The sequence below is a fragment of the Panthera onca genome, chromosome C2 (assembly GCF_046562875.1).
Source record: "Panthera onca isolate mPanOnc1 chromosome C2, mPanOnc1 haplotype 2, whole genome shotgun sequence".
Classification (NCBI taxonomy): Eukaryota; Metazoa; Chordata; class Mammalia; order Carnivora; family Felidae; genus Panthera; species Panthera onca.
The window spans coordinates 21,696,616-21,724,044 of record NC_138347.1 but is presented as its reverse complement, the minus strand read 5'-3'; the positions used below and the strand labels follow the sequence as shown (position 1 = coordinate 21,724,044).

Here is a 27,429-nt window from a genome sequence, read left to right as displayed (position 1 = left end):
TGGGGCACCTGGGTGGCTCAGTCAGTTAAGTGTCCAACTTCAGCTCAGGTCATGATCTCGCAGTTCATGAGTTTGAGACCCTCATTGGGCTCTGTGCTGCCAGCTCAGAGCCTTAAGCCTGCTTTAGATTCTGTGTCTCCTTCTCTCTCTCTGCCCCTCTCCAGCTCGCACCCTGTCTCTCTCTGAAAAATAAATAAACGTTAAAAAAAATTAAGCGTTGGGGGTTCTCACTTTGCAAGATACTTGCTAAAACTGGATGTTATAAGAGGGTATGGAGATGGGCCTATGAGAAGGTTCAGACACCTGACTCAAGTTTGGTCAAGAAAATAACTTTTGCCACATGTTAAAATGTAACATTTCAAAATGTCAATAAATTACTTATGGAAGAAAAACAATTTGTCCAGTTACAAGTTGTGATTGTTGTTTTCAAAATAATTTAGAGAAAATAATTTTTTAAAGGTTTATTTATTTTTGAGAGTGGGGAAGGAACAGAGAGAGAGGGAGACAGAGGATCCGAAGTTGGCCCTGGACTGACAGCAGCAGTGAGTTCAAAGCAGGGCTGGAACTCAGGAACGGAGAGATCATGACCTGAGCTGAAGTCAGATGCTCAACCTAAATGATTTTAAGAAAACGTAGGTTATACAGATTATATATTAGTATTGTTAAATTTACAGAAAAATATTGACCTAAGAATTGCAGCCATACTAAGATTTGGGAGTGTAGTTTTATACTTAGAGTCACTTGCTGAGATTTAATCATCGATAGAATTAATAGGGATAAAAGTTTTGTTACAAAGTAATAGCACCCTTTGGATGCCCAGTTCCCTCTCCCATAGTACTTTTCTATTTACAATATTGTGACTGAGAAAAATGACCCTAGTCCTTCCCTAATGGACGAGTAATTTAAACACCTTCTGGAAAATACACACACACACACACGCGCGCGCACACACACACACACACACACACACACAGAATAACAATTCAAACCAGCTAAATGTTAAATGACAAAGGGGTCTCTAATGAAATCTCAGAGGTGTAGCTAAAGGAAATAAGGAAAGGATTTAAATACCAAGTCATATAATGTGCAGGAAAAGAGCTGAACTTGAAATAAGTATTGGCTTCAGGAGGTTTGCTTTTTATCTCTTACACCTGTTTCACAGAACGGACTTCATTTGTTCCTGCTGCATATTAATTTCCTCAATATCTTGGGGAATACTAAGAACCAACATGTGGAATTTAATCATCTAATTCCTACCATCACAGAAGGAATTGATATTTTAGTCTCAATAAAAATATTCAAAAAAAAATCTGCTGGTTTGTTTCATTTACTCCCCTTCCCCCAGGACCACTAAATTGTGATAGGCTATGGAAGCAAATGTTAGCAGAGATTCGGTCCCTTTGTGTAGCTAGAAAAGTGGTACATCCCATTTATACCACTTGTTTGGAGTAAAGTGAAGGAGGGGTATTTCTGAGAAGAGCAGAGTTCTGGCCAAAGGGCAACGTGGACATCCTCCATAATGGTACACGAATAATGTTTAAACCAATCTCATTTTTGAGCAATTACAAACGTTATAAAAATAAAGTACAGTTTTAGGCAGAAGTCTACCAATTAGTCTTAGTTCTGAACTCTGAAGCTTTGCCAGGCAATCCTCCATAACATTACAAGTAAAGAGCCTTCAAGTATTTGACATTGCAGGTCATATTTTTTCATCATTGCCTTTACACCTCAGCTTACTACGTGTTTTCCTCCTGAACGCACACTAGCTTAATATTCTGTCTGTTAAAATCGACAAGTTGTGAGCAGAATCCTTTATTTGTTGAAAGCAAATATGAATTGGAAAGGAAGGATGACTCGAATACATCTGCAATGACACTATATTTCTCTTCTTACAGATGGAATTTTCACTTACCTTTGAAGCCATATCAGATCCTATCCGTAAAGTTGTTTAGGTTCCCACATATCTTCATATCAAAATATATCTTTTTTAATTTCTTAGGAAATACTATCAAGCCAAATCTACATCGTTAATTGGATATTTTTCTTCAAATGAATTTTGTACCAATTAATTTTGTTTAAGTCCATTACTCAATTTTGGGGGTTTTTATATAATCATGTTTAATTTTATCCTTTCATCATTTAACCTTTTCTTTTTTCAAACCTATGAATAAGAATTAGGTGGCTTTACATCTTAGAGTATAGCTAATATCTATACTTCAAGACTATATTCTTCTACATAATATTTGAGCATTATCAGCTATATTAAAATGAAGAAAGTACAACTTTAATCCAATCTTATCCATTTTGGCACATTAAACATGTTAAAGTCTTATATAAGATACAAATTCATAGGTGTGCGTGTGTATGTATACAAATATATGTAATTCCACAGATGTAACCATTTTGTAATCGTATGTGATTGAACTACATGTATATTTTAACAGATTTATTCTGGGTCCTGTGGTGTATCTCATATTCTAAGTATTTGTAATATATTTCATCGTAGGTAAACATCCAGTACATCGAGATATAATTTAAATAAGTTGCTGTGTTCTGTCCTCTGTGGAAAATCTCCCTCTTTAGAATCTAGCTAGCTATATAACACTCTTCAATTACTAATATATTACACAGAGGCATTCTGCAATCACACGTGCAAGCTATTTGATATACTGGATGTGGAGTTAATATTAATTTGGAAACAACATCACTTAAAATCACGTAATCTCTTATTGAATTCTTTCTTGAATACTGATGGACTTGTTAGTTTTCATATTTATGGCATTCTCTTCAGATCTCAAATACTTTTTCTCTGTAGGATAAGTGACATTACCCATCTCAACAATAGTTGAGAATTTTTATAGTGTATCTTCTGTGGATGCAGCATATTCTTCTCAAACAGTAAGCATAAGTTTAGTGAATAAATTTTGTCAAATCACTTTATTATCTAAATTTTACAAGTCTAGTAATCTTAAATTATTTTCATTAGGCATACCCTATTTTCTGGTCGTTCTTGTCTTTGGGTTTCCTAAAACTGTGTTACCACTGATGAACTCCTATCATATAATCATCTGTATTCAATAATTATTTTACATTTCTGAGCTCATTAGCCACTTTCTTTTGCACCGTGAACTTAAAGATTTCTGAATCTTTAAAAAACTTAAGCCATCTTCAATTTAATCCTCAGCTAGATAATCAGATTTTTATGAATGGGAATGTATTCAATATAGCTGGATAGTTGAAAAGTGAAGGAAAAAAAAAAGGGGGAGATCGGCAAAACAGAATTGTTACAAACATACAGGTCACATGCAAATACAGACCATTGCATCCAATAACAAAGTTCAAAAGTAGGTGTGTGTGTGTGTGTGTGTGTGTGTGTGTGTGTGTGTGTGTGTGTTTTAAGATTAGCATCTGTATGAAAAATTCTAGAAATGTCCTGGCTGCTTAAGAAATGTTATGAAACCTTTAGAACACTGAAAAGGAGGCACAGTATGGATTATTTTCCCATTTTTTTCCAACTTTTTTAAAGCTCTTTTAATCACTAATGGTGTTCAGACAGTGCATTTTTCCTTCCCGATTGATTCAGCTTTTAAGCAGCCTTTAGAATTCAAATGAAGTTTGCTATTCTGCTGAGTCTGGCTAAGTAGTATTCCTTATGAATCAGTCAAATGCATTCATAAATCATGTAAAAGGAATACCTGCACTTTATATAGTTGCTGAAAGTTCCATCATTAGTGATCATTTATCATCTTATTTAGATTACTTATGAAGGTTTTTTGTTGTTGTTGTTATATCTCAAGTATCCTAGTTTGGTATTTAAACTTTTATAGGGTCAAATGTGTACCATTTAAGTATGTGTACCAATTAAGTACTAATTGTCAACAAATGGCTCTATTTGAGGTGAGGAAAATAATATGTCTGTCCATGATGTTACAGCATGTCCTAGAATGTTCTGATCCACATAGGCTGTTGAGTAAGAACTTACAAGACTGGGTATAGGACATCAGTTGGCCTTTTCAATCTGACATATGTGTTTAAATATTTTCTGTCATTTATTAGCTCTGATATGGTTATCCATTTACTTTATTGTAAAACAAAGTAGTAACTTGCTCACTGAATTAGGAGAATTAAATGAGAAATATATCAAAAATCTTGATATTTAGTGTAAATGTCACTTTATTTCATATTTCTTAGACACACATGGAGAAAGTTCCCCTTCTCCTGCTCAAGGAGAATAAAAATCCATTTCCCTTTCTGAATTATTAGTTTCCTAGGAATGCCATAACAATGTACTACAAACTGGGTGGCTTAAAAATGCCTGAAATCTATACTCTCAAAGTTCTGGTATTGATATGGCCATGCTCCCTCCAAAGCCTGTAAGGGACAATCTGTCTCATGCTTTTTTCTTGGCTTCTAGTGTCACTGGTAATCCTTGGCATCCTTTGGCTTATAGCTATCATTTCAATCTCTGTCTAGACCTTCACATGACACTCTTCCCTCTGTGCCTGTATCTGTTGTCCCATGGCCTTCTCTCTTATAAGGGCACACCAGTCATATTGCATTAGGGCTCATACAAATGATGTCATCTTAACCTGATTATATATACAAAGACCCTCTTGTCAAGGAAGCTCACGCTTTCAGGTAACAAGGATTAGGACTTCAAGAGGTTTCTAGAAGGGAAGGCAGAGGACACACACCATTCAACCTATAACACTTTCCATTTTAAGCAATATATTCTCACCCCAGTCAATACTGGAATCTTTCTTGTCAATATACTCTCTACACTCTAATTCAAAAATCAGATAAGCCTCCAAACAATTATAGAAGTGCTATATTTACCAATGTATTATTATGTAGAAAGTTTGCTGCTTTATTCATTTTTGAAGCCCACAATGTGGTTACTATAGACAAATCAGAAAAACATGACTCCAGTGTAATTAGTTTATCAAGCTGCGAAGTAGAAATTATATTAAATATTATAGAAACTAAAACTTGGACCCCTTCCATCAACTGTTGATAGGAAAAATAACAAAACATTTTTCCTGCTTTGATATATTGTGTCCTTTGAAGCAACAGTGAAGTGAACCATTGAAAAGTAAAACACTCCATTGAACTGAAAAACAAACTGAATGGGAAAGCGAATGCCTTAGGAAAAAGCAGTTTTGTAATCTCTGCTCTCATGTCTCCTTGTGTCTTTGATGGATGATGAGAAAAGCTAAATTCTAAACAAAAATGCCACAGTGACTGCAATACTATTACTTCTTGTTTTGCATATCAAGAGAAGTTTTTAAAGAATACCCCCAAATGCCAACCAAATGGAAAATGACAGGATAGTGAAAAAAAACCACCATATCAAAATTACCATTTTACAGTTCACTTCCTAATGACAAAAGAGACTTCTCTATTTCATGGGCCTTCAATTTACTTGATGAAAGAGGGGGGGGTGGTTGCTCTTGGATTGCTTATAAGTTGATTGTTTTCCAAGTTTTCAAACATAAAGTTAATTTCACAATAATTCATATTTAATGTGCTTACCCATTTGTGCTATTCGGTTGTGTCGTGTTAACAGAAATTGATGTCCTGTTCACAGAGGAAAGGGTACCTTTCTGAAGAAGATAATTCATTAATAAAAGGAGTCCTCTTGGAATGTTTTGGCTGAAAAAAATTAACTCCTGGCCAAACTTAATTTAAAAGGCAGATATAGTCCTAGAACATATATTCATGACCCAAAACGTGTGACTCACTTAACCATGAAATCAATGAAAGAATTAGAGCAAGGTAAAGGAATTAAAAGTTCCAAATAGGACAGGAGCAAGTGAGAATATTGAAGAGGGAGACTAGGGCAGACCTGATGATGAAGATAAAATGTGAGCAAGGTAGAAGGTCAGGCAAGTGGCCAAGCAGAGATCCAAGGCAAGAGCTTCCCAAGCAGAATGATCAGCTAATGTGTCCTGAAGCATGAGTGCCTGGTTCACACGAAGGAGAGCAAAGAGGCCTCAGGAAGAAAAGTAAGGAGAGAGAAGGGAGTACCAAAGAGGTGACAGGCACAAGGCATTGTCGCATCTCACAGACCCCTGGCTATCCCTATGAAAACCACTGCACATTGTTGGTGGCAAAGGTGAGGAGGAGAGAGACAGCATGCTCTGTCTCTTGCTTAAAAAGGAGAATTCTGGTTCCTATGATGAGAATCGACTGAAGCCATCCTCGAAAAGTAATGGCAATCAGACCACAGAGTAGGCGATGAAGAGCACTACATTTCTGGTTATATTTTGAAGACAGGTTCGGCATAATTTTGTGACTGATTAGAGGTGGAGTGAGAAAGAAAATTATGTCGGGATGGGGAAGGGTAGTTCTAGTTCTAAAGTTTGAACTTCATCAACTGGAAACATGAAATTATCAACCCAGAGGGTGAGGTGTGCGAATGGATCAAATGTGAGTAGACATACGTGTTTTGGGGAGAGGGATATCAGGGACTCAGTTCGGGGTCAGTTAAATTGGATATATCTATGTGTCATCCGTGTAGCAGCACCAAGTGATGTCAGAATCTTGTATCTTGAGCTCATTCTCCGGGTCCTGCCATGGATGGCAGACAGGGAGGAGCGAGGCACAGCAGTGTAAGGTTGGAGAACAGATCAGGCTTCCCTTTTCTACTGAAACCTGGAAATAATCATGAGCCCAATCTAACCCTGAACAGAGACATAAAGCTGAAATTGAATAAGAGAGAAAAGATTTAAATTTAACTGGATTACACTTTTTTTCATATGCTAAAGGAACTGGAGGTTTTGCTTTAGATAGTATTAACTATGCAGATAAGAAGCACAGAGCATGAGGGAGAGCAACCTTAAAGTATTTTCTAGTTTATACCCCATCAACATCAAATTATGAAATCACATAAATATGTCTAAGACACGTTTATTATAGTAAAATATAGAGGAGATGTGCAAAAAGTCTATGAAAGCATGGGATTATCAAAAATGCATGTTGCCATCTATAGTCACGGCAAGAACACGATTTCATAATTGGACATGTGAGCAAGATATAATTGAGATACACTGAAATGTGTTTAAGCAGAGGCGTATAGTTCATTGTGATAGCATAAACTGGAAAGAAATATTAAAAATAAAGCAGAAAGTGTGTATTATGGGGATATTTTATGTGGGTGGGAAGAAGTGTCTTGAATGCAATAACAAGGAGTAAGGATGCTATTCTACAGTGATGTCAGAACTATCCTCTCTAGTGCAGAATGATATTTGTTACTCCATTAACAAGAGCCATTTTAAAAAGCAGGTTTATATGTTTGCAAAACAGAAATTTTGTCCATTTTTAGTAATGGATCAGATGAGATTTGCAGACAAACATCTACTAAAGTACCCTTAAAACTACTGGATTGAATGCTAAAAGGGAATATATTTTGTTAAGCATGCGTAAGGTTTATGGTAGAATAAAATAACTGATCGGATATCAGAGAAAGCAAAGCAAAGCAAAAAAAAAAGGGGGGGCTTAATTGTTGGGGGTTGGGGGTACCTGGATACAGTGCAAATTAAAAGGCTGAAAGCGCCCCTGGAGAAAAACAACATTAATGGGTAACTAGGGGAATAAAGGCAAAAACAAGCCAACAAGTGAACAAACATCAACAAAAAATCACTTGTTTGGGGCGCCTGGGTGGCTCAATCAGTTGAGCATCCGACTTTGGCTCAGGTGGTGATCTCACTGTTCATGAGTTCGAGCCCCACGTCGGCTTCTGTGCTGACAGCTGAGAGCCCGGAGCCTGTTTCAGATTCTGTGTCTCCCTCTCTCTCTGTCCTTCCCCCACTCGTACACTCTCTCTCTGTCTCTCCAAAAATGAATAAATGTTAATTGTTTTTAAAACTACTTGTTTGCTGTGAGCAGAAAGAAAACAAACTAAGAAGGCTCTCCTGAGAAATCTTATTTTGAACTCTTATCCTTGATTTTGGGTCATAAACTGAAGTGTAAGTTCCCTGGCTGGTGTGGTAAAAAAGAAGAAAAATTATTTCACATACAAAGATCTATCGTTGCTTCGCCACTGGATCCATGGAAGAACCATGTGCAAATGCTCACAGACAAGACTAACAGTGTCCTTGGATAAAAGCCATAAAGTCCCAAGAAATTCCAACTCAACTACATACCCCTGAAAAATACTGAGAAAGCCAGCCAATGTGGATGAAATTAAACCCTGCAGAATCATATACAGAAGTTTCATAAATAAATACATATATATGTGTGTGTGTGTGTGTGTGTGTGTGTGTGTGTGTGTGTGTGAGGGCCAAATACAACAAACCGCGAAGATTTAAAAAGTATAAGAACTTCTAGAATTGAATAGATACACAGATACATACACATTGGGGAAGGGAGTTCAATTTATGTTCTATTTCTGGTTATGACACACAAGGGTGTAAAAGCCCTCTATTTCTACTAAAAACAGAACAAAAACAAAAACCAAACCCATGGAATCACTACATAAACCAATCATTATTTGGTACAGATGGAATGCTTTTGTTGCTCCAAAATTCGTGTGCTGAAACCTAGTTCCCTGACCTAATGGTATTAGGAAGTGGGACCTTGGGAACATAATTAGGTTATGGTGGTCAATGGTTTCTCGGTTAGTGAGTTCAAGCCCCGCATCGGTCTCTCTGCTGTCAGCGCGGAGCCCACTTTGGATCCTGGGTCTCCCTCTCTCTCTGCCCTTCCTCCTCTGCTTGCATTCGCTTGTGCTCTCTCTCACTCTCTCACTCAGAAAAATAAAGTCAAAAAAAAAAAAAAAAAAAGAGGCTCCAGAGAGTTCCGTTGTTCCTTCCTCCATGTGAAGACACAGCAAGAAGACCATCTGTGAACCAAGGATCAGGCCCCCTATCAGACATTGAATCTGCCAGCACCTTGATCTTGGATTTTCCCACCTTCAGAACTTGGCCCAGAGGGACCAAGACATTATTCTTTAAAGCCATCAAAGTACTATGCACACAAAACGATGACATGCCTCAACTTTCATGCTTCAGCCTTTGTAAGTGAGCAAGTTACGGCAGACACTTTGATATCTGGTACCAGTTGCCAAGGTCTCAGGCAGGGCAGGTAGAATAAGCTGGCTAGAGAAGTACAGTCTTTGCTCAGGTGAGGAGAAGCCATAAAGTGCTGGAGCACTGAATTTTGGTTTTGAAGGAGACACTCACAAAATGAAACTATTTTTCAATTATTTTCAATAGCTGTCTTATGCAGAATATTGTCAAGAACACAGATAAGGGGTAAGGGGGTAGAGATAGAAAGCATATTGTGAACTCACAGCCTCATACTCTCACATGGATAGGTTCTTATGGTCCTATGGTTTGTTTCTCAATTTCATGTCCATGTGGTTTGCCGGGACAATAAAATATTTGCCACTCCTCCCACACAAAGGTTTTTTTTTTTTTTCTTTTTTTTTTTTCCTTTTCCCTTGAGTCTTGGCTGACCTTGTAATAGTTTGTCCAGAACACCAGCACCATTGTGTTAGTTCTGGACCTGGGTTTTAAGAGTCCTGGCAGTTTGTTTTCAACTTCTCAGACAAGGATTTACCTGTGAAGAGTGTTGGCTTCTCTGGGTCAGAGGACAAGAGGAGAAGGTGATTTGGAAGCTCCCACGTTTTCCTGTTGAAACAACAGACATACCAATCTGCTACCTTGGATTGTGAGTGCTACTCACGTTTCTAGGTGACAGTGACCCCATGGTGACTCAAGCCAAAACTAGGAGAACATCTCCTTACCTGAACCCAGCTCATAGTGCAGAATCATGAGCAATACGTGTTTTGTTTGTTTGTTTGTTTATTCGAGAAAGAGAGAGAGAGAAAGAGCATGAGCAGGGGAGGGGTCAGAGGGAGAGAGACAGAGAGAATCTCAACAGGCTCCGCTCCGGGGGGTGGGGGGCTCGATCCCACAACCCTGGGATCATGACCTGAGTCGAAATCAAGAGTCTGCGCTCAACCCACTGAGTCACCCAGGCACCCTTAAGTGACTTTTAAGTCACTAAGTTTGGAAATAGTGTTTTACATGTCTTTTGACAATTTAAACGCTGTCTTTGCAGAGCTATGAAAGGCTTTAGGTCCTGCACATTCAATTTTTAATCACAAAAACTTTTGGGTGGCATGTTCATTTCTTGTACCTTTGAAGTCTTTCTAGGTTTCTTTTTTTTTAATTTAATTTTTTTTCAAGTTTATCTATTTTTAAGAGAGAGAATGAGAGCACGAGCTGGGGAGAGGCAGAGAGAGAGAGAGAGACAAAGAGAGAAACAGAGAATCCAAAGCAAGCTCCAGGCTCCAAGCTTTCAGCACAGAGCCTGATGCAGGGCTTGAACCCATGAACCATGAGATCATGAACTGAACCAAAGTCGGAGGCTTAACTGACTTGAGATAGCCAGGCACCTCTGTCCCTCTAGATTTCAAAACTGGTCCTCTAAGGCCATGGATCTATCTTAGAAGTTCTCTTATTTTAACAACAGGTGCAATACTAACAAGGAAAGGGAACTTCTGTGTCTACTAATTGATACAGATGGATGTTTACTGTTCTAGTATCTTAGTAAATCAGAACCAAAAGCAGACATTGTTGCTTCAGGAGAAATCCCCATGGCATCATTAATTCCTAAATGCTCATCAAATATTTGTTTTATTTTTCCAAGTAGTCCTCTGCTTTTTCTTTTTCTTTTCTTTTAGTTTATGTATATATTTAGACCCACAAACCTCTTTAGAGCATACTTTTAACAGAACACCCATTAAGATCTGAGGCCAGGGTAAGATTAGGCTGTTACTGAAATTTTGAGTAGGATTTCAGTCACTGTCTTGTCAAGTTTCCCGATACTGGGAAAGATCCATGTGCTTAAGTCAAGGGTGATCTGCCTACAGACTATCTTTTTTTTTAGTTTCACTTCGGGTTTTAGGGATTTCTTTTTTTATTATACCTTTGAGGTATTTGAGTCTCAGAGCAAAATATTACCTAGGTATGGTATTCCCTCTGGTCAATGAGTTTCTTTAACAAGGCTAATGCAGGTGGACTCTTGTGAGTGTTGAACCTGGACTATGTAATAAAGGAAGCTCATTTTGTAACAGCAGTCTACACAGCCTTGAGGGTTAGCGTGCTTTAAGCTTACCTGCTCCTTGCTTGATGACTTAAGTCCCTCGATCTGTATCAGAACTAACCTACTTCCCTTGAGATCCCTAGACCACTGGCCTTGAGGAATGAAGAATCAAATTTTCCCAGAAGATAAAGAATGACTACATTGAAAAACAGCTACCATTGATTCCAGCAAGTCTGTCCAGGGTCATGTTGACATACGACTAACGTCCTGGCCACCTGCTTCTCCTGCACATAGCCCTGTTCTCTTTTCCCACACCTTAAAACCCTCCAGCTCCCCCTTGATGGGGAAGGTACTCACTGAGACGTTAATCCACTATCTTCCCAGGTTGCCAGCTTCCTGATAAAGGTTTTCCTACCATCACTTGTCTCTTGGGTACTGATTAGTCCGAGACCCACCTGTCCGGTAACAATCTGGTGACAGTTGGTGATTTGCCAGAGTTTGCTGGATGTTGCCCACAGTTTCAACATCAGCACATAACAACTCCTCCCTCTCGACACTTCTCCTAATTTCAAAATCTGTGGATAGTAGAGAGCGATGCGGATTATTTCAGTGAAGTGCAATTCAAGTTTGAACTAGCAGGGGCTGGTATAACCACCCTGGTCAGGGTAGTTGCAAATCTGGATACTTGTTTTTGCATGTCAATCTTTCCTCGGGCTCCAGGAGGAAAACGTACTGAGAATCAGCCCTGGTAACATCCTAACTCCTACAGAACTTTAAGTCTACCTATGATTTCATTCTCAAGAGATGGGATTTCTTTGGAGGAGAGATGGCAGTTCTGGCTCCTGGGATCCTATTAGAAGACTTAGGACACTCTACTGCTGTCTGCAAATAAGTTTGCAAGTTCCCAGAGAGGCATAACTCAACTCTCACACATAACACACTCAAAGTGAATTATTCTTGGCTCTCAAGAATTCCTAGGTAGTCCATGACTGTGTGTGTGTGTGTGTGTATGTGTGTGTGTGTGTGTGTGTGTGTCCCCACTCCTTCATTCATGTAAGGAAATTTACTCCTCATTCACTCTATATGAAATGAAAAAAAAAAACTTTTCTTCTAATTTTCTGATTTTCTTCAATTTATTTGGAGGAAATAATGTACTTTTGGTTCCTCTAATTTTTCCTACATATTATACCTTTTTAGTCTGTATTGAGGTGGAAGAATGTTAAATAAATTGAGGCTATAACAGACACAGGAAACCCCTTACCGAAAATCATGCTTCTGGAAAATGTTTTCTTATGTTAGGTGTTGATGAAATCCGTATTAACAGTCCATGCATAATCCCTTTATTGAGAAATAGGTGGCAAGATACCAAGATCTCAAATTGCAGGAAAAAAACTGATTTGCTTTGCCTCTTCACTGTATTACCGACAGGGTGAGGTCATGGAAATTGAAGTGTGGAAAAATCGGAGGAAAAGTGCATAAATTATACATACATATAAAAAGCTAAACTCAGAAATATTCCAGATTATAGCTGAAGCCAATATGTAACCTATACGTCAATTAAAAATAAAAAAGAGAGTTTTGATTATGTGTTTTTTTAAAAGAGGGGGAATATTTTAAAAACGTCGATGTGTACAATTGAGGATATAAATGTATAAAGTAACATTCTGATAATAATCATGTATTATTCATGTGATTCTTTACGTTATATTTTATAAACTTGCAGAGTTTATAGGTCAGATGCTTGCATTCCAAACAAGTAAGTACTTATGTCATCAATTTCTCTTATATAATAATAAGATTTTTCGCAGACCTTTGCTTCAGCATCATTTGGCAGCTAATAAAGTCTGAATGTTTATTTGTTGTTTGTTTATACTTAGGTTAATGTGTCAAATAATCATCTTCCCATTTGTAAATAAGCATATAATTGCTCAGTATCTGAATACAACATCTTTAGTCTCCAGAGAGTATTAGAAAAGCTAACTGAAGTTAATCATCCCAGATCAGACCGTCAACAGAATTTTAGAAGGAAGGGTAAAAATAGTGTGAGGCAAAATAAGATTAAAATCTTTCATGTCATTGGAGGGAAGTAAAAATTGTTTAAATTACTTTGGGTGACATATAGATCTATGCAACCCCCAAAATTACTATTAATGTAATCAGAACCTCTAGAATTAGAAATATCACGAGAACCTTTCAAATCAAAGTTTTTCAAAAAAACCTTTTCATTTTATAAATTACAGAGTTTCATTCATTTAGTCACAAATGAAATTAATAGGAAAAAAGAAAGTATAAATCAGTAAATACAGATGGAAGGAACTATTTTAAATATTTAAAAATGTAAAAAAATATATATTCTACTGTCTTTCCCTAATGAAAGATTTATGTGTTCCGTGTTTGACAGGAAATGCAAAATTCAACTACAGGGTCTGCCTAGTTTTCACAGACCCACACTGACTGGAAGTTGTGCATATTGGAGTTGTATCCTCTAGATATGCCCAAGTGTCAGTTAACAAGGTTCTATGCCAAGTGAAAACTGCCTGTATATATATGTGTATATATACCACTCTTAAAAAAAGACATGAATTTTAAAACTAAATGTGTATAAATATATGCCTTGCAAATACTTAAGTAACAAAATTAATTACAACGAACCTACAGGTAACAATACAAACACCATCCAAAGGTCAAAAACAGAGCGTTTAAAGGCAGACTATTTCTAGCCATAGCTATTTGTTTGGGAAACATTATAGCAGCTATGTAAGCAAATCCAAAGATAAGCAAGGAAGAATTGGCAGATACATTACCATTTGGTCTTTGTCACATAATTTAAATTAAGTAATCAATAATTATATACAAGAACTGAATGATATTATCAATAAGGTTGATTAAATTCTATCAGTAGAAATCTCCTACAAAGACACTATGCAGCCTCGTGTAGTCAATAAAAACCTAAAATGGTCATGTGAAAGACTTTATGATCTTAAAAATCAAGGTGAACCAGACAGGAGTTAAATTATCAGATTACAGTATTATGAAATAGAACACTAAAAGGTTATTTTTTTTATTTTTAAGATAAGAATTTGAATTATTTTATTTTATTTTTTAAAAGTTTATGTATTTATTTTGAGAAAGAGACAGTGGGGAAGGGGCAGAGAGGGATAGAGAATTCCAAGCAGGCACTACACTGTCAGTGCAGAGCCCAAAACGGGGCTCTAACAAACCATGAGATCATGATCTGAGCCGAGACCAAGAGTGTGATGCTTAACTGATTGAGCCACCCAGGCGCCTCAGAAAACTGAAAGTTTTAAGCAACAACAACAAATGTGGTTAAACATGTGAAACAATATCAACCACTGTGCTAAGAAAGCAAATCATCAAAGACATCTAAAAATCATTGTGTTAAACACCATTAAGCATCTTAAAATCCAAGAATATAAAGCAAGAACAGAGGCAGTGTAAGTGTTAAAAATATTATAGAATTTAATACAATCAGGAGGAAATTGGTATCAAATTGAAAAATAGATAAGATCAATGCAATACAAAACAACTATACTTTGTATAATTAATAGTGAATCTAATAACAAATACTTAAATTTTAAAAAATCTGGAAATGCAATTGCCTTCTAAGAAATACAACTTATGTTTTATCCTCATATGTTTGGAGATTAAAGAGATGTTCTAAACTTGAGACAGTTAAAGCTTATTTTAATCCTGCCTTTTGAGTTTGGGCAGCATGTTTTCCATAAAACATGACTCTTAATCAGTTGAATTGCAGCTAGTTCCAGGAACCTATAACCACAGTTATTTGCTGGTCATAGGTCTCAATTTATTTTTGTCCCTTTGATTTCTGCTGTTATAGACTACCTTCCACTTCCACCCCCAAATATGTATGGTTGAAACCTAATCTCCAGTGTAATGGTGTTTGAGGTATGACCTTTGGGAGGTGACTAGGGTAAAGCACTCTGTGAATAAGATGAATGTTCTTATTAATAGGATCAGGAAAAGCACCCCAGAGAGAGAAAGAGAGAGAGAGAGAGAGAGAGAGATCACTCATCATGAAGGGGCACAGAGAAAAAGCAGCTAAGAACTAGGAAGCGATGTCACAAACACTTGGGTTTCCCAACCTACAGAACTACGAGAGATAAATTGGTTTATAAGCCACCCAGTCTGTGACATTCTGTTACAGCGGCCTGATGGACCAAAACATGCCACCCAGCCCCCTTGAACTAATGATGGCAACCTTGAAGTCACATGTCTGGAATAGGAAGACTACAATCTTAAAGTCTTTTGTGGCAGGGCTAAATATAAATGGGACTGTACCATCCAAAAGCTTTTAAAATGGCAATTCAAAATGCTACTGGTGGCTCAAAAGTACAAACTTCCAGTGATAAGTATGTACTAGGGGTGTAATGTACAGCATGAGGACTGCAGCTAACATTGCCATATGACACGGAGGAAAGTTGCTAAATCTTGAATCTCATCAAATTGTGTCCACTGTATTCTTTTCTTTTCCTTGTGTCTATATAAGAAAATAGACGTTAGCTGAACATGTTGTGGCAACTATTTCAAAATATATGTAAATCAGACCATCATGTATACATCTTGAACTTATAGCGATGTTGTCATTTATTCATCAATAAAACTATAAGAATGTAAGAAAAAGTAACATGGCATTTCTCCTACTTGAAGTCTGAAAGAAACATGCCTTACCAATCCTTCTCATCAAATTTCTCGAGTTTCTTTGTCACTTTATTATTATTTCATAAAGCCAATTCTTCCCTATGTAGGTCCTGAAAACAATATCTTTGAGGCTTAAAATATCCTGACACGCTCTATTTTCTGTCCTATCGGTTTGTAAATAAACCACGTATTGTCTGGGCTCATGTCTTTCTATTTTAGTTAAAAGCAGCCAGTAATCATCTATATTTCTAACAACCTGCTTTCCAACCCCACTCTCAAATCTACAAACTCAGAAAAATCTTAGTTAAATATCAAAGGGGATAATTTTTTTTTCCAAAGGAGGTATTTTACCAACTATTTTGCTACTACATAGCATGGATCGATTAAGATTTATATATTCATATCCTGAAAGAAAATACCAATCTTTGGACCGGAAAAAAGACCATTTACAAAGCATCATGCATTGGTTTCCCCACACACATTTCTCCACCGGGTGGGGTGATGGGAGTCAGAGGTGCACCTGTGTAAGCAGTCGTGCACAGTAGGAGAAGAACCTCAAAATTATGAGCCTCAGTTCTTAGGTAGAGCTGCCAGAGTAACTGCCTGTCTTCCTCTCTGGAAATAAAGACCTTACCTTTTGCTCTAGAAAGTAAGAAAACACCACTAGGAGAAAGAAAAAAGATATCTCTGGGTTTATTACTCTGGAATGTGACAAATATCTTCGGGGGAGAGGAGGACGGTGGGATACGAAAGGCAGAGATATGCTCTGTATCTGTTGTAGTTGTCTAGTTCCATTGCTCGGAAGGCCTAGATAATGCAGAAACATTGAGAAATACAAGAATTTTCTTCCATTAGGTTCTTCCTCTGTCCAATATCTCCTACCACCTTCCTCCCTGACCACTACCTGACTTCTAGACCAATGCCCTACAGTTCGGGTTTTATTTAAGGTAACCATCTACATTGTATCAGTTTCTGCATGAGGTAAGGGGATCATGACAGTTTTAAGAGATGAAGGAAACCATGCAAGTCAACTAAATAGGGATTTCTTGTTTGTATCAATTCAAGACAGAGAGGAAGGAAGTGCCCCAGTTTCATGAACTATTCGGGCACTCCGGATGGTAGTGTCTGCCATCTTCAAGGATTCCAAGATTCTCATGGGTGTCAACACACAGCAGGGTGCTGGGGGGAAAGAACTGTGTGTGGGAGAATATTTGGTCCAGGTACAGAAGTAATACACAAGATGTCCATACACATACATTGAATGAAAGTAAGTCACATTGTCTTATCTAACTACAAGACAACTTGGAAAATGGGGTCTTGCTTTGTTTTTGTGAAGAAAAGACAGGTTTGCTGAACACCCGGCCAGTCTCTGCTGTATTTCTATCTCTACTTCCCCATTTGCCTTATTCTAGGTCTATTCTCAACATCAGTTCTTGTTCACAATATACAATCAAACTTGCTACCTGGTGATTTCCGAGTATTTTCCAAAGATCTGTTTTGTTTTAACCTCCATTTGTGTTAGTTTCAGATAAAACTCTTGTCATAAGAAGATATTGTTACACTTTCCTAAAACATGAATCCAGTAGAATGGATTGCTTTTGGAGTCTCTTAATATTTTCCTCCATCTTACTATACTCACCCTCTGCCATCAAGCTCTGGTTCCCCCACAACCCCCCCCCCCCAAAAAAAATTAGGCTACTTAAAAAAATCTTAAAGGTTTTCTATAAGATTAGAACTACTTTGTGTAAGAATATATTGGTTTTTTTTTTCAACGACATTTTAGCACTTGAATACAAAATGTGTTTAAATGTACAAAAAACATTTTCATCTAGGTGAATATATGGCTCTATTTTTAGGCACACAAAAGCAGTCACAGATATCCCTACCTTCTCAGCTACCGAGGCACCTGTCCAGAATACAGGAAGAATCAACATGTTTGTCATTTCCAGTGCTGTAACTGGACAATATAGCATTATTCAGATGATCAACCCTTGGGTTATTTAAACAAGTGGATAAATGAATGAAAAGCCATTTAGTGGCTGCACAGGAAGCTTATCTAATTTGGTGTAATGGATATCCTGGGCGGGAGTGGAAAGGTTAAAAGGGAAGTTTGTTCTGCCTAGGGATGCTGTCCAGCCTAGATGTGCAGTCCGGACAGACGCTGGTGGCTCCAACAGTCATAAATTGGCTTCCCAACTCTCCCTTCTTCCTTCCTTCCTTCCTTCCTTCCTTCCTTCCTTCCTTCCTTTTCTTATACTTTTTAAATGTTTATTTATTTGAGAAAGAAAGAGAGAGAGGCGGGGGGAGGGGCAGAGAGAGAGGAAGACCCAGAATCCAAAGCAGGCTCCAGACTCTGAACTGTCAGCACAGAGCCCGATGCGGGGCTCGAACTCACAAACTGCCAGATCATGACCTGAGCTGAAGTCAGACGCTTAACCAAATGAGCTGCCCAGAAGCAACCCCCCTTCCCTTTCTAAGGGTCCAAACAATTTAGTGCAAAATGAGAAAAGAAATGTTAAAAATTACTAAATATTTTCCTGAATTATAAAACAATACCTTAGTTCTTTTGGGGAAGTGTACTAATGTTTGCTTAAAGTTGTTACAAAATAATGAATGTGACATCTCAATATAATGTGGTAGTCTGGATAGGATCCTGGAACAAAGGGTATTAGGTGAAAACTAAGGAAGACTGAATAAAAGAATACATGTATATTAGTAACAAATGCACCATGCTGATAAAAGGTGTTAATAGGGAAAATTAAATGTGAGATATATGGAAGCTGTTTTCTTCTCAATTTCAATAAATTTACAACTGTTCTAAAAAAATCTACTTATAAAAATAAGAATAAATAAATAATAAAATCTATTTAAAAATACACAAACTATTAAACTTAATGGATACTTGCTGACTCTAACCCTTGACCAAAGTAGAACAAAATTTTTAAATATCACAATTGATAATACCTAGGATCATCATCATCAATGTCACAATAGAAGAAAGTAAAACTCGTGTTAGTTCACACCTGAAAACTCAAGTGTGAGGGTAAAAAAAGCTATCAGCACTGATTGGCCACTAGTAATTTCTGTAGCTTCTCCCAGAAAAAGAACTAGAATATCACCCTGATACTTCAACCTAGGAATTGCTTGCTGTTTCAGAGTCCTGGGTGATAAAGACAAACAGATCAATCGTATCAGTGTATGAGGAAACTTCACAGCTTAACACTTTTATCTTAGTTTTAAAAATTACAGCTATTTGGAAGCACTTGGCTGGCTCATCAAGAGCATGAGACTCTTGATTTTGTGGTCATGAGTTCAAGCCCCATATTGGGTGCAGAGATTACTCAAAAAAAAAAAAAATTAAAAAGCTAGTTAAAACTCTAAGAGCAAAAATCTTAGGCTTGTACATAAATATGCTGAGGAAGAAATTCTATTAGCACATTCCTCCTGCCTGACTTGATTCATATGAATAAGCTGAGACAAATCTAGGTAGCAGATGGAAGCATGGATGGAAGAGTAGAAATACAGTACAAATATGGATGTCCCCAACATGAAGAAATTCTAGCAAAGAAAACTTGCACTCTTTTACCATAGAATCCTTCATGGTTTCCTCATTTCACTGGACATTTTTTCCAGTTCATCCTACGTCTTAGCAGTTTGCTTATACTATATAGCTTATACTAAATGCTTCTCAAACACCTTACTTAAAAAAAAAAAAAAGATATTATAAGAAAGTTACAGTGGGAGTGGTCATTTGGGGGAACTATTCAGGTTTATAGTTTCACTCTCTAGGATCAAGTTCTGTGGATGCCTTATCTACATCTCATTAGCTTACCTTACAGTTCACCTGCAGTTTCTGTGACTGGTTCCCACTCACGGTAAGGGCTTGCTTTCAACCAAGCTCTTGGTTTCTTTTACTGAAGTTGCCTCTGTTCCTTGAGAGGCAGACTGAAATTTCCAGGGGGGGATGTTCATACCCTCTGTAGTCACCTTCAACAGTGAGAGCGACGAGCTAGAGGGTAAATATTCCAGAGCCTCCAGTGCCCACGCAGGAATGTACTCATTACAATTTTACAGGGTCCCCTTCCTTTCCCACCCATTCCTCCCTCATTCAGTGCTTCCCAGGATTACTGCCAAAATAAACTAATTGAACCATAATCCTTTCTTTAAGGTGTTTCTTGTAAAACATGAATTTACATATATCTGTACTCCTAAAAAGGGTAAGAAGCTTTAGATTTCTACAAAGCATTGCATCGTAAGCTATGATTGTGAATGTATTTTTATATAAGATTGATACAAGAATCACCTACCAGGAAAAATAAAATAAAACAAATAAATAAAATATTTAAAATAAATAAATAAGTAAATAAATAAATAAATAAAATGCAGTAAACAACATTGGCAAAGATGACCTAAGAATATTCAAAAATAATGAAACATAACAACTGACCTCAATTTTAATTAGTCTGTCAGTCATATACTAACTCTTCAAATGTATTCTTTGTTCTTTTTAATCTATTATTCAAAATACATGAAGACAAAAAAAGAAGACTTTAAGAGTAAAGATATTTTAAGTATCCCCTACTTTCAAACAGAAGGAAAATCCACAAAAACAATACACAAAATTCAATTATAATTGTTATATTCATAAGCCTATAGGAAAGCATATTTGTGGAAAAATCAACAAACATCTATTTATATCTTATTTGAAGGATTATATGAAAAAAATTTAAAAATATAGTAATAATCAGTATTATAGTCCTTCATCTTTACTTTCTTGTTACTGATAACTTTTACGACCTATTAATGTTTTTATATTTACCACCTGTTTGCAACATATAGTTGTTGTTTTTGTTTTTTTTTTACAGATTTTAGTTTTTACGTAATCTCTACACCCAACATGGGGCTTGAATTTCCAACCCAGAGATCAAGAGTCACATGTTCCGCTGACCGAACCAGCCAGGCACCTCTGCATTTTATAGTTTGTTATTGTTGTGGTTGTTGTTTTACATGAGAAAAACACCAATATGGGAACTGACTTTATTAGAGGAACAGTGAAAGGTCTAGAGTTCTGTTAGAAACAAAAGGAATAGTAACTTTCAGGAAAGATGATAATTTCACAGAACTTCTGGAAAATTCTATGTTTAAAAGAAAAATATGATGCAATTCAACAGATTTTGTATTGTTGTATCTAAAGGAAAAATAAGGGCCCAAAACACAGTGTGATGAAGCAGAAGTGAGGTGCAAACTGCGTTGCCCGAAGCCGTGAATAGAGGCATTCCTTATACCAGTGGCAACACAGAGAATGGTTTTTAGTTATTAGCTGATTGGGGATTGGTTTATTAACATTTGTATCAGAAAGATTTTGTGAGGTGTTCATCGGAGAAATTATGGCTACAAAAAGTAATAACTTCTCTCATTGAATTTTGTGGTGGTTCTATATAAATAAAATTTGAGGTAGTGACTGGGTGACTCGGTTGAGCGTCCACAACTCTTTTTTTTTTCTTTTTTTAATTTTTTTTTTTTAACGTTTATTTATTTTTGAGACAGAGAGAGACAGAGCATGAACGGGGGAGGGGCAGAGAGAGAGGGAGACACAGAATCGGAAGCAGGCTCCAGGCTCTGAGCCATCAGCCCAGAGCCCGACGCGTGGCTCGAACTCACGGACCGCGAGATCGTGACCTGAGCTGAAGTCGGTCGCTTAACCGACTGCGCCACCCAGGCGCCCCGAGCGTCCACAACTCTTTATTTTGGCATGGCATCACGGTTTGTGAGATCAAACCCTGTGTCAGACTCCACTCTGGGTGTGGATCCTGCTGAAGGTTCTCTTCTCCCTCTCTCTCTGTCCTTTCCCTGCTCTCTCTCTCTCTCTTTCTCTCTCTCTCTCTCTCTCTCTCTCTCACACACACACACACACACACACAAATTTCCAACTCTTGTATTTTATCTAGTATTATTGTTGCCATTTCATACTTTGGAATACTAGGAGCTCTGGGGAATAAAAACTTAACAATGGGACTGGAACTCCTTTCTTCTTACTTCCCGTGATCCCTGGAATAAAGAAACACCAAAGAAGCCTTCTAATAAATGTGCCAAAAAACATACTTCCTCATAGACATACAAACAGCATTTATAGCATGAAGGAGAGTTATAATCTAGAACATGTTTTTAGCAATCTAGATCTGATCTCTCTAGGTTACTTATTGTAATTAAACTTGGAATTTGGAGATTTTCAGAAATTGGAACTGTTGCCTAAATAGAAAATGAAACCAGTGAGATGCTGATTCTTTGATGAGATATAAGGTATTCTATAATGAAATGGATTACCTTGTGAAGCAATGTATACACATAACTTATTCCAATCCCATGCCATATTAAATCTGAAACAAGGAAGCTTCCCAATGTTATAGAGAAATAAATCCTGGGGGAAGCTGCACATGAATGTCTCAGTTTTCATCCAATGAAAATTTCACCTTTCTTATAGTATTAGTAAATTTGGCACTGTTTTCAATCATAATATTATTATTCATGTAAGCTTAATTTGACAATTCAATTTTTGTGTTACCTTGTAATTTTAGGAAACAGTTTTTGTTCCATTAGAGAAAAATGGAATACTTGGTCAAAAGACATCTTGTAATCATTTGCTATTAGAAAGATCTGTGGGTATTTAAAAAATCCACGTCCTAGGTAAAGTCCTAACATCATGGCATTTAAAATTAAGTGACTAGGATACTAAACGTGTAAAATGAAGCACTGTTAGAGTAAGGAAGGAATAGGAAGTGTTGGCCAGGTCAAGGAAGGCCTCTTTAAAGTAGATATTTCTTTGATTTATTCAGAAATTTATCTAAATAAGCAATGTATCTTTCTGAGCACCAGAATACTAGGCAGATAGAAGAGAGAGTCCATTAACTGAGGAGAAAATGAGTTTGTTGTACGTGTTTGAGAAATAAGAATGTTAATGTCTTAGATTTTGCTTTGAGTAAACCCAATGTAAGACAAAGGCTTGCATTCACTTGGAAATGATGTGCTGATCAAGAGGCCGGAAAGAGTGAAACTGGCAAGTATACAAAACTAATTCAAGGGTGTTATCAAGCTGATCACTGTTGTGGAAAAAATGGGGTTCAATCCTATCAGGGAGCCTCTTATGAGCCATGTAAAATGGATCTCAGAATTTTCCACAGAGGAACTCAGAAGAGACAGTTTAATCCACCAGTTAACTCTCTAATCTTGATGCTCAGGAGGATAGTTTTCTTGAGATTATCTCTGATGGTAAATATTGACCTCCTGGCCTCCTCTGCTTTAAAATTCATGCCAGATGGTACTAGGAAGCATAGTCCCATGGCAGTACCTTCTGATGTCAACCTTGGCCTAAAAGGAAGCATTGATAAGCTTTCCAGAGAGGTCAGTGTCTCCCTTAGCAATTTCTTATTGGTGAAAGAGATTTTCTGGGAGACATTCAGTGGTAGATTGTCTGATCTCACATATTGGATCCTTTCTGTATTGCTCACCTACATAATTGTCCTGACATTGTTCTAAAAATTCTATTTATTCGCCATAGACAAGTATTTTCAAGATTTAAAAAGCAATTTGAAGCACTATCTTCTGGTGTTCCTGCCAGAACATTAAACACGGAGTCACAGCAGAGGACCTCCACTGCAAGAAGCTATGTATTTAGTAGTCCCAGCCCAGATCTCAACTCCCAGATAACACTCCAACATATGTTCCCTAATACTTTCCAGTTTATTAGTCAGATGTTGTAGTCACTTGAATGTGTTTCTCTTTTTTCTCCTGGAGAAACTACTTGATAATTAATTATCTTGTCTTAGCTCTGTTTCACCTGCCCCTACTTACAGATCAGGACATGAAGAGAAATGGAGGCAAGTATTGAATAATCCAAGCTCATCTTGCAAGACGCTTGAGCCATAAGAGCCTTTATATGAAGAAAGGATTTATCATGGGGGAGGGAGTGGCTTCTTCCAAACAAGATATTGAAGATGAATATAGAGAGTCAAAATCATCAAGCTCTTTTACTTAATAGCTCACGATCTGGGTCTCTAGAATTTTCTTTACTTCAAGTATGGTCTCTCTTCCTGGGCATAGGAAACCCATAGAGGCTGTTTGTTCTATATCTTTTCTAGTTCAAGAATATTTATATTGAAATTCTGGGTCTGGTTTTCATCAATGTCATCTCTATTCTAGGAGGATTGGTAGCTGGTTAATTTCAATTTTTTTCTATGAGCTTCTAAAAACATTAACAAAAGTTAGCTAATTGTACAGTCTTTAATATTATCATTGTTCTTATATTAATAAAGTGTATTGTACAAACCGACATTTCATGTTATAGTTGCACATATTCCAATCCATCTCTTATAAAAATCTTAGTTATAATTCTATTACATGTCAATAGTTATCACCAATCCACTTAACCCTGGCAATAGGAGATTCTGAAGTAACATCACTCACAGAAGAAAAACATTGCTGGTATTCCTAATTGTCTTAATCAGGGTTGCCCTGAAAGAAGAGAGCTTGATAAATGGTTTGTGTGTAGGAGAGGTAGGAGGAAGAGGCTAGGAAAAATGTAATAATCACAAGAGGAAGGAGAGTAAGTCAATGTTAGGCTAAGTAATTTTGTTATCCTAATAGGCAATTGAGGCATAATCCTTGCAGGAACCTCTAAGGAGCAGTATAAAGTGTATTTCAGAATTATCCAGCTAGAGCTAGAATAATGTTATAAACATGATTCTCATTGTCACAGGTTATAGCATGAAGTGTTAAAAATTAGTGTGTTTATACAAACATACACAAACGATGACTGAGTAGCTTCTGTGTGTATCCGGGTAAAGGTAGAAGAGGATTTGGGGGCTATAAAGTGAGATGTGTGGTAAAACCGAAGCAAATAATTGACAGATTATCTCTGCATGCAGCTAATTGCTAATGCAAGAGGTGTCCAGTTGAGTGATTGTGACTGGAGCAAGTTAAACAAGCAAAAAAGTATCACAAAATGAGATTGGGAAGTACAGAATGGGGGAGAGCCACATGACATCCACATGACTCTTCCTTCATACATTCATAACCTTCCCCACAAGAATGGTGCATTTTTTTTTACAAAAATAGTATGAACCTATACTAAAATGTCAAAATCACCCAATATTCACAGTTTACATTATAGTTCACTCCTGGTTGTACATTCTATAAGTTTAGACAGATGTAAAATTATATATCCATCATTAGATTATCATTTAATGATTTTTAAATATTGAACTGGCCTTACATTCCAGGATGAATCCCACTTGGTGAGATGTATACTCTTTTCTATATGTTGATGGGTTAGATTTGCTGATATCTGGGCCTGGTGCTTTCTGTTCTGGAAAGTTATTGACTCAATTTCTTTGATATAAGCCAGTTCAGATAATGTGTTTCTTCTTGTGTATTGGCAGATTAGGTCTTTCAAGGAATTGGTCTGTTGTATCTGCGTTGTCAAATTTGTAGACGTAGAGTTATTCATAGTACTTTATTATCCTGTCGATGTCCTTTGGATCTGTAGTGATTCCTCCTTTCATTTCTTTCATTAAGAATTTGGATCCTTTGTTTCTCTCTTAGTTAACATGGCTAAAGTCATATCAATTTTATTTATCTTTTCAAAGAATCACTTTTGTTTTCCTTCATATTCTTTACTGATATATGACCTTTGGAGGTCAGGCCAACATGTGAAGTGGAGAAAAACTAAAACCTGAGTATGACTGAGGTGTTTTTGTTTTTAGTTTTTTTTCCCCTATCTCTTTCAACTGGGTGATTTCTGAAGTCATACTAGCATGCAGAAGATTGGCAGTCATATGGGAATGTTGGATTTGGATTTTTTTAGACCTGTGAAAGATCTTATTTGATTGACATCCAAATATAAATGTTGTATTTGGAAAGTTATATACATAGGTAATAAGGAGAAATGATGGTTTGCTATATAAATTCAGGAGGAATCAATGAATACAAGTAACATAAAGCCATCGGAATTTGAGATCATTTGGAAGGTAGTGAGTGTAGGGATTAAAGGGAAATTCTGAAAATTCTTGAAAACACTAGTGTTTCTGAATCAAAACCAAATTCTAGCACTTAGATGTTGTAAAGAATAGAAGGAGTAGTCAGAAATTTGATGGAAAACCAAGAGATTTCCATGATATATATCAAGTGGAAGAAAATACTTAAGAAGGGAAACATCTATCAGCTTATTCAAATATTGTTGAAAGGTATCAAATTGACTGCAGATATTTTTTAAATGGCAAGATTAAAGGCAGTTTCAGTTTGACTTTGATAAATGTTTAATTGCAGAGATTAAAGGAGAATGATCTATGGAAGTAGTGACTCTATGTATACATGTATATTACAGAGACAGACAGACATGTTCCTGAAAATGTTTCCTTAAATAAAGATAAAATAGTGAAAATGGTGAATTCAGTTAAGTCTGGTTAGTAAATCAAGTTAAATAATGATAGAAATGATCCAATGAAGAATTTAAATATGTCACAGCAGGAGGGATTGATTACCAAGGGAAAGACATGACAGTATGAGATCTGGTATATAAACAGAGGAATTGACTAATATGTAACCAAGGGCAACATATCCATTGTGAGAATAGGACAAGAATGGATATGTCTGCAGATTCCAGTGGATTGTTACATTTGGCTCTAATTAAGATGAGGGATTCACTTCCAATTGTTTCTATATTCTTAGTGAGATAATAACGCTAGCTTAGAGTATGTGAGGAAGTGATGTGAGGAGTTCTCTCACAGAGGGGCTAAGTGAATTGGCCAGGGAATTTAACAGTCTTGACAGGAAATCCCAAATGGGACACCTGCAGTTTGTGTTCACAAATTTAAAGTGAGACAAGTGCATACCATTGTGTGTATGTGTGTGTTTTAGTACCGTTCAAATGCACCAAGGTAGCTACCAGTTTATAGAGAAATGGATGTATTCAGGTTTGAGGTTTGCTCGGGTGAAGGCTGAGGTTACCTGAGAGATAGTAATTATATTAATATATCACAGTATCTAAGCCTGAAAATAAGGAAAAGGATGAATACAAAAAGTGATAGAGATATTGGACTGGAGTTCAAGATGAGGTTAAATTGGTTTAAGTGGGGGAATTGAAGGACATAAGTTGGGAGTATATAAATCATAATTCATAGCAGATGATTAAGAATCTAAATATTTGGAGAATTGTGATAATTAGCAATGATAAACACTAAAGAGTGAGAACACTAGAGCATGGAGTGTGGAAGATTTTTTTCAATGATGAAAGGTCAAAGAATTAGAAGGCCAGAGAGTTAAATATATGGTGCATATGTGAAAGAGAACTGAGGGGCGCCTGGGTGGCTCACTCAGGCGACTGACTTCAGCTCAGGTCATGATCTCATGAACTGTGAGTTCGAGCCCTGCGTCGGGCTCTGTGCTGACAGCTCAGAGCCTGGAGCCTGCTTCAGATTCTGTGTCTCCCTCTCTCTCTGCCCCCCCCCCCCCCCCCCCCGCTCATGCTCTGTCTCTCTCTCTTTCAAAAGTAAATCAACATTCAAAAAAAAAAAAAGGAAAGAGAACTGATGTATTGCATTTCTTACCTTCTTTGTGGCTATTTGGTCTCATGGGGTGGGGGGGGACTTCACGTTAATACAAACAAGACGCACTGCCTTCTTTAACCTTCCATGATAGATTGCA

At 37.0% G+C, this 27,429-nt stretch overlaps 1 long non-coding RNA gene across 1 annotated transcript; it reads right to left on the bottom strand.

The window, feature by feature from the left end:
* Nucleotides 1-465: 465 nt before the first annotated feature.
* LOC132682787 (uncharacterized) lies at nt 466-27,429 on the bottom strand. The gene is made up of 3 exons (XR_013557750.1): nt 27,333-27,429; nt 9,562-9,632; nt 466-612 (listed from the first exon to the last, which is right to left on the bottom strand). It is a non-coding gene; the product is annotated as an uncharacterized LOC132682787 (long non-coding RNA).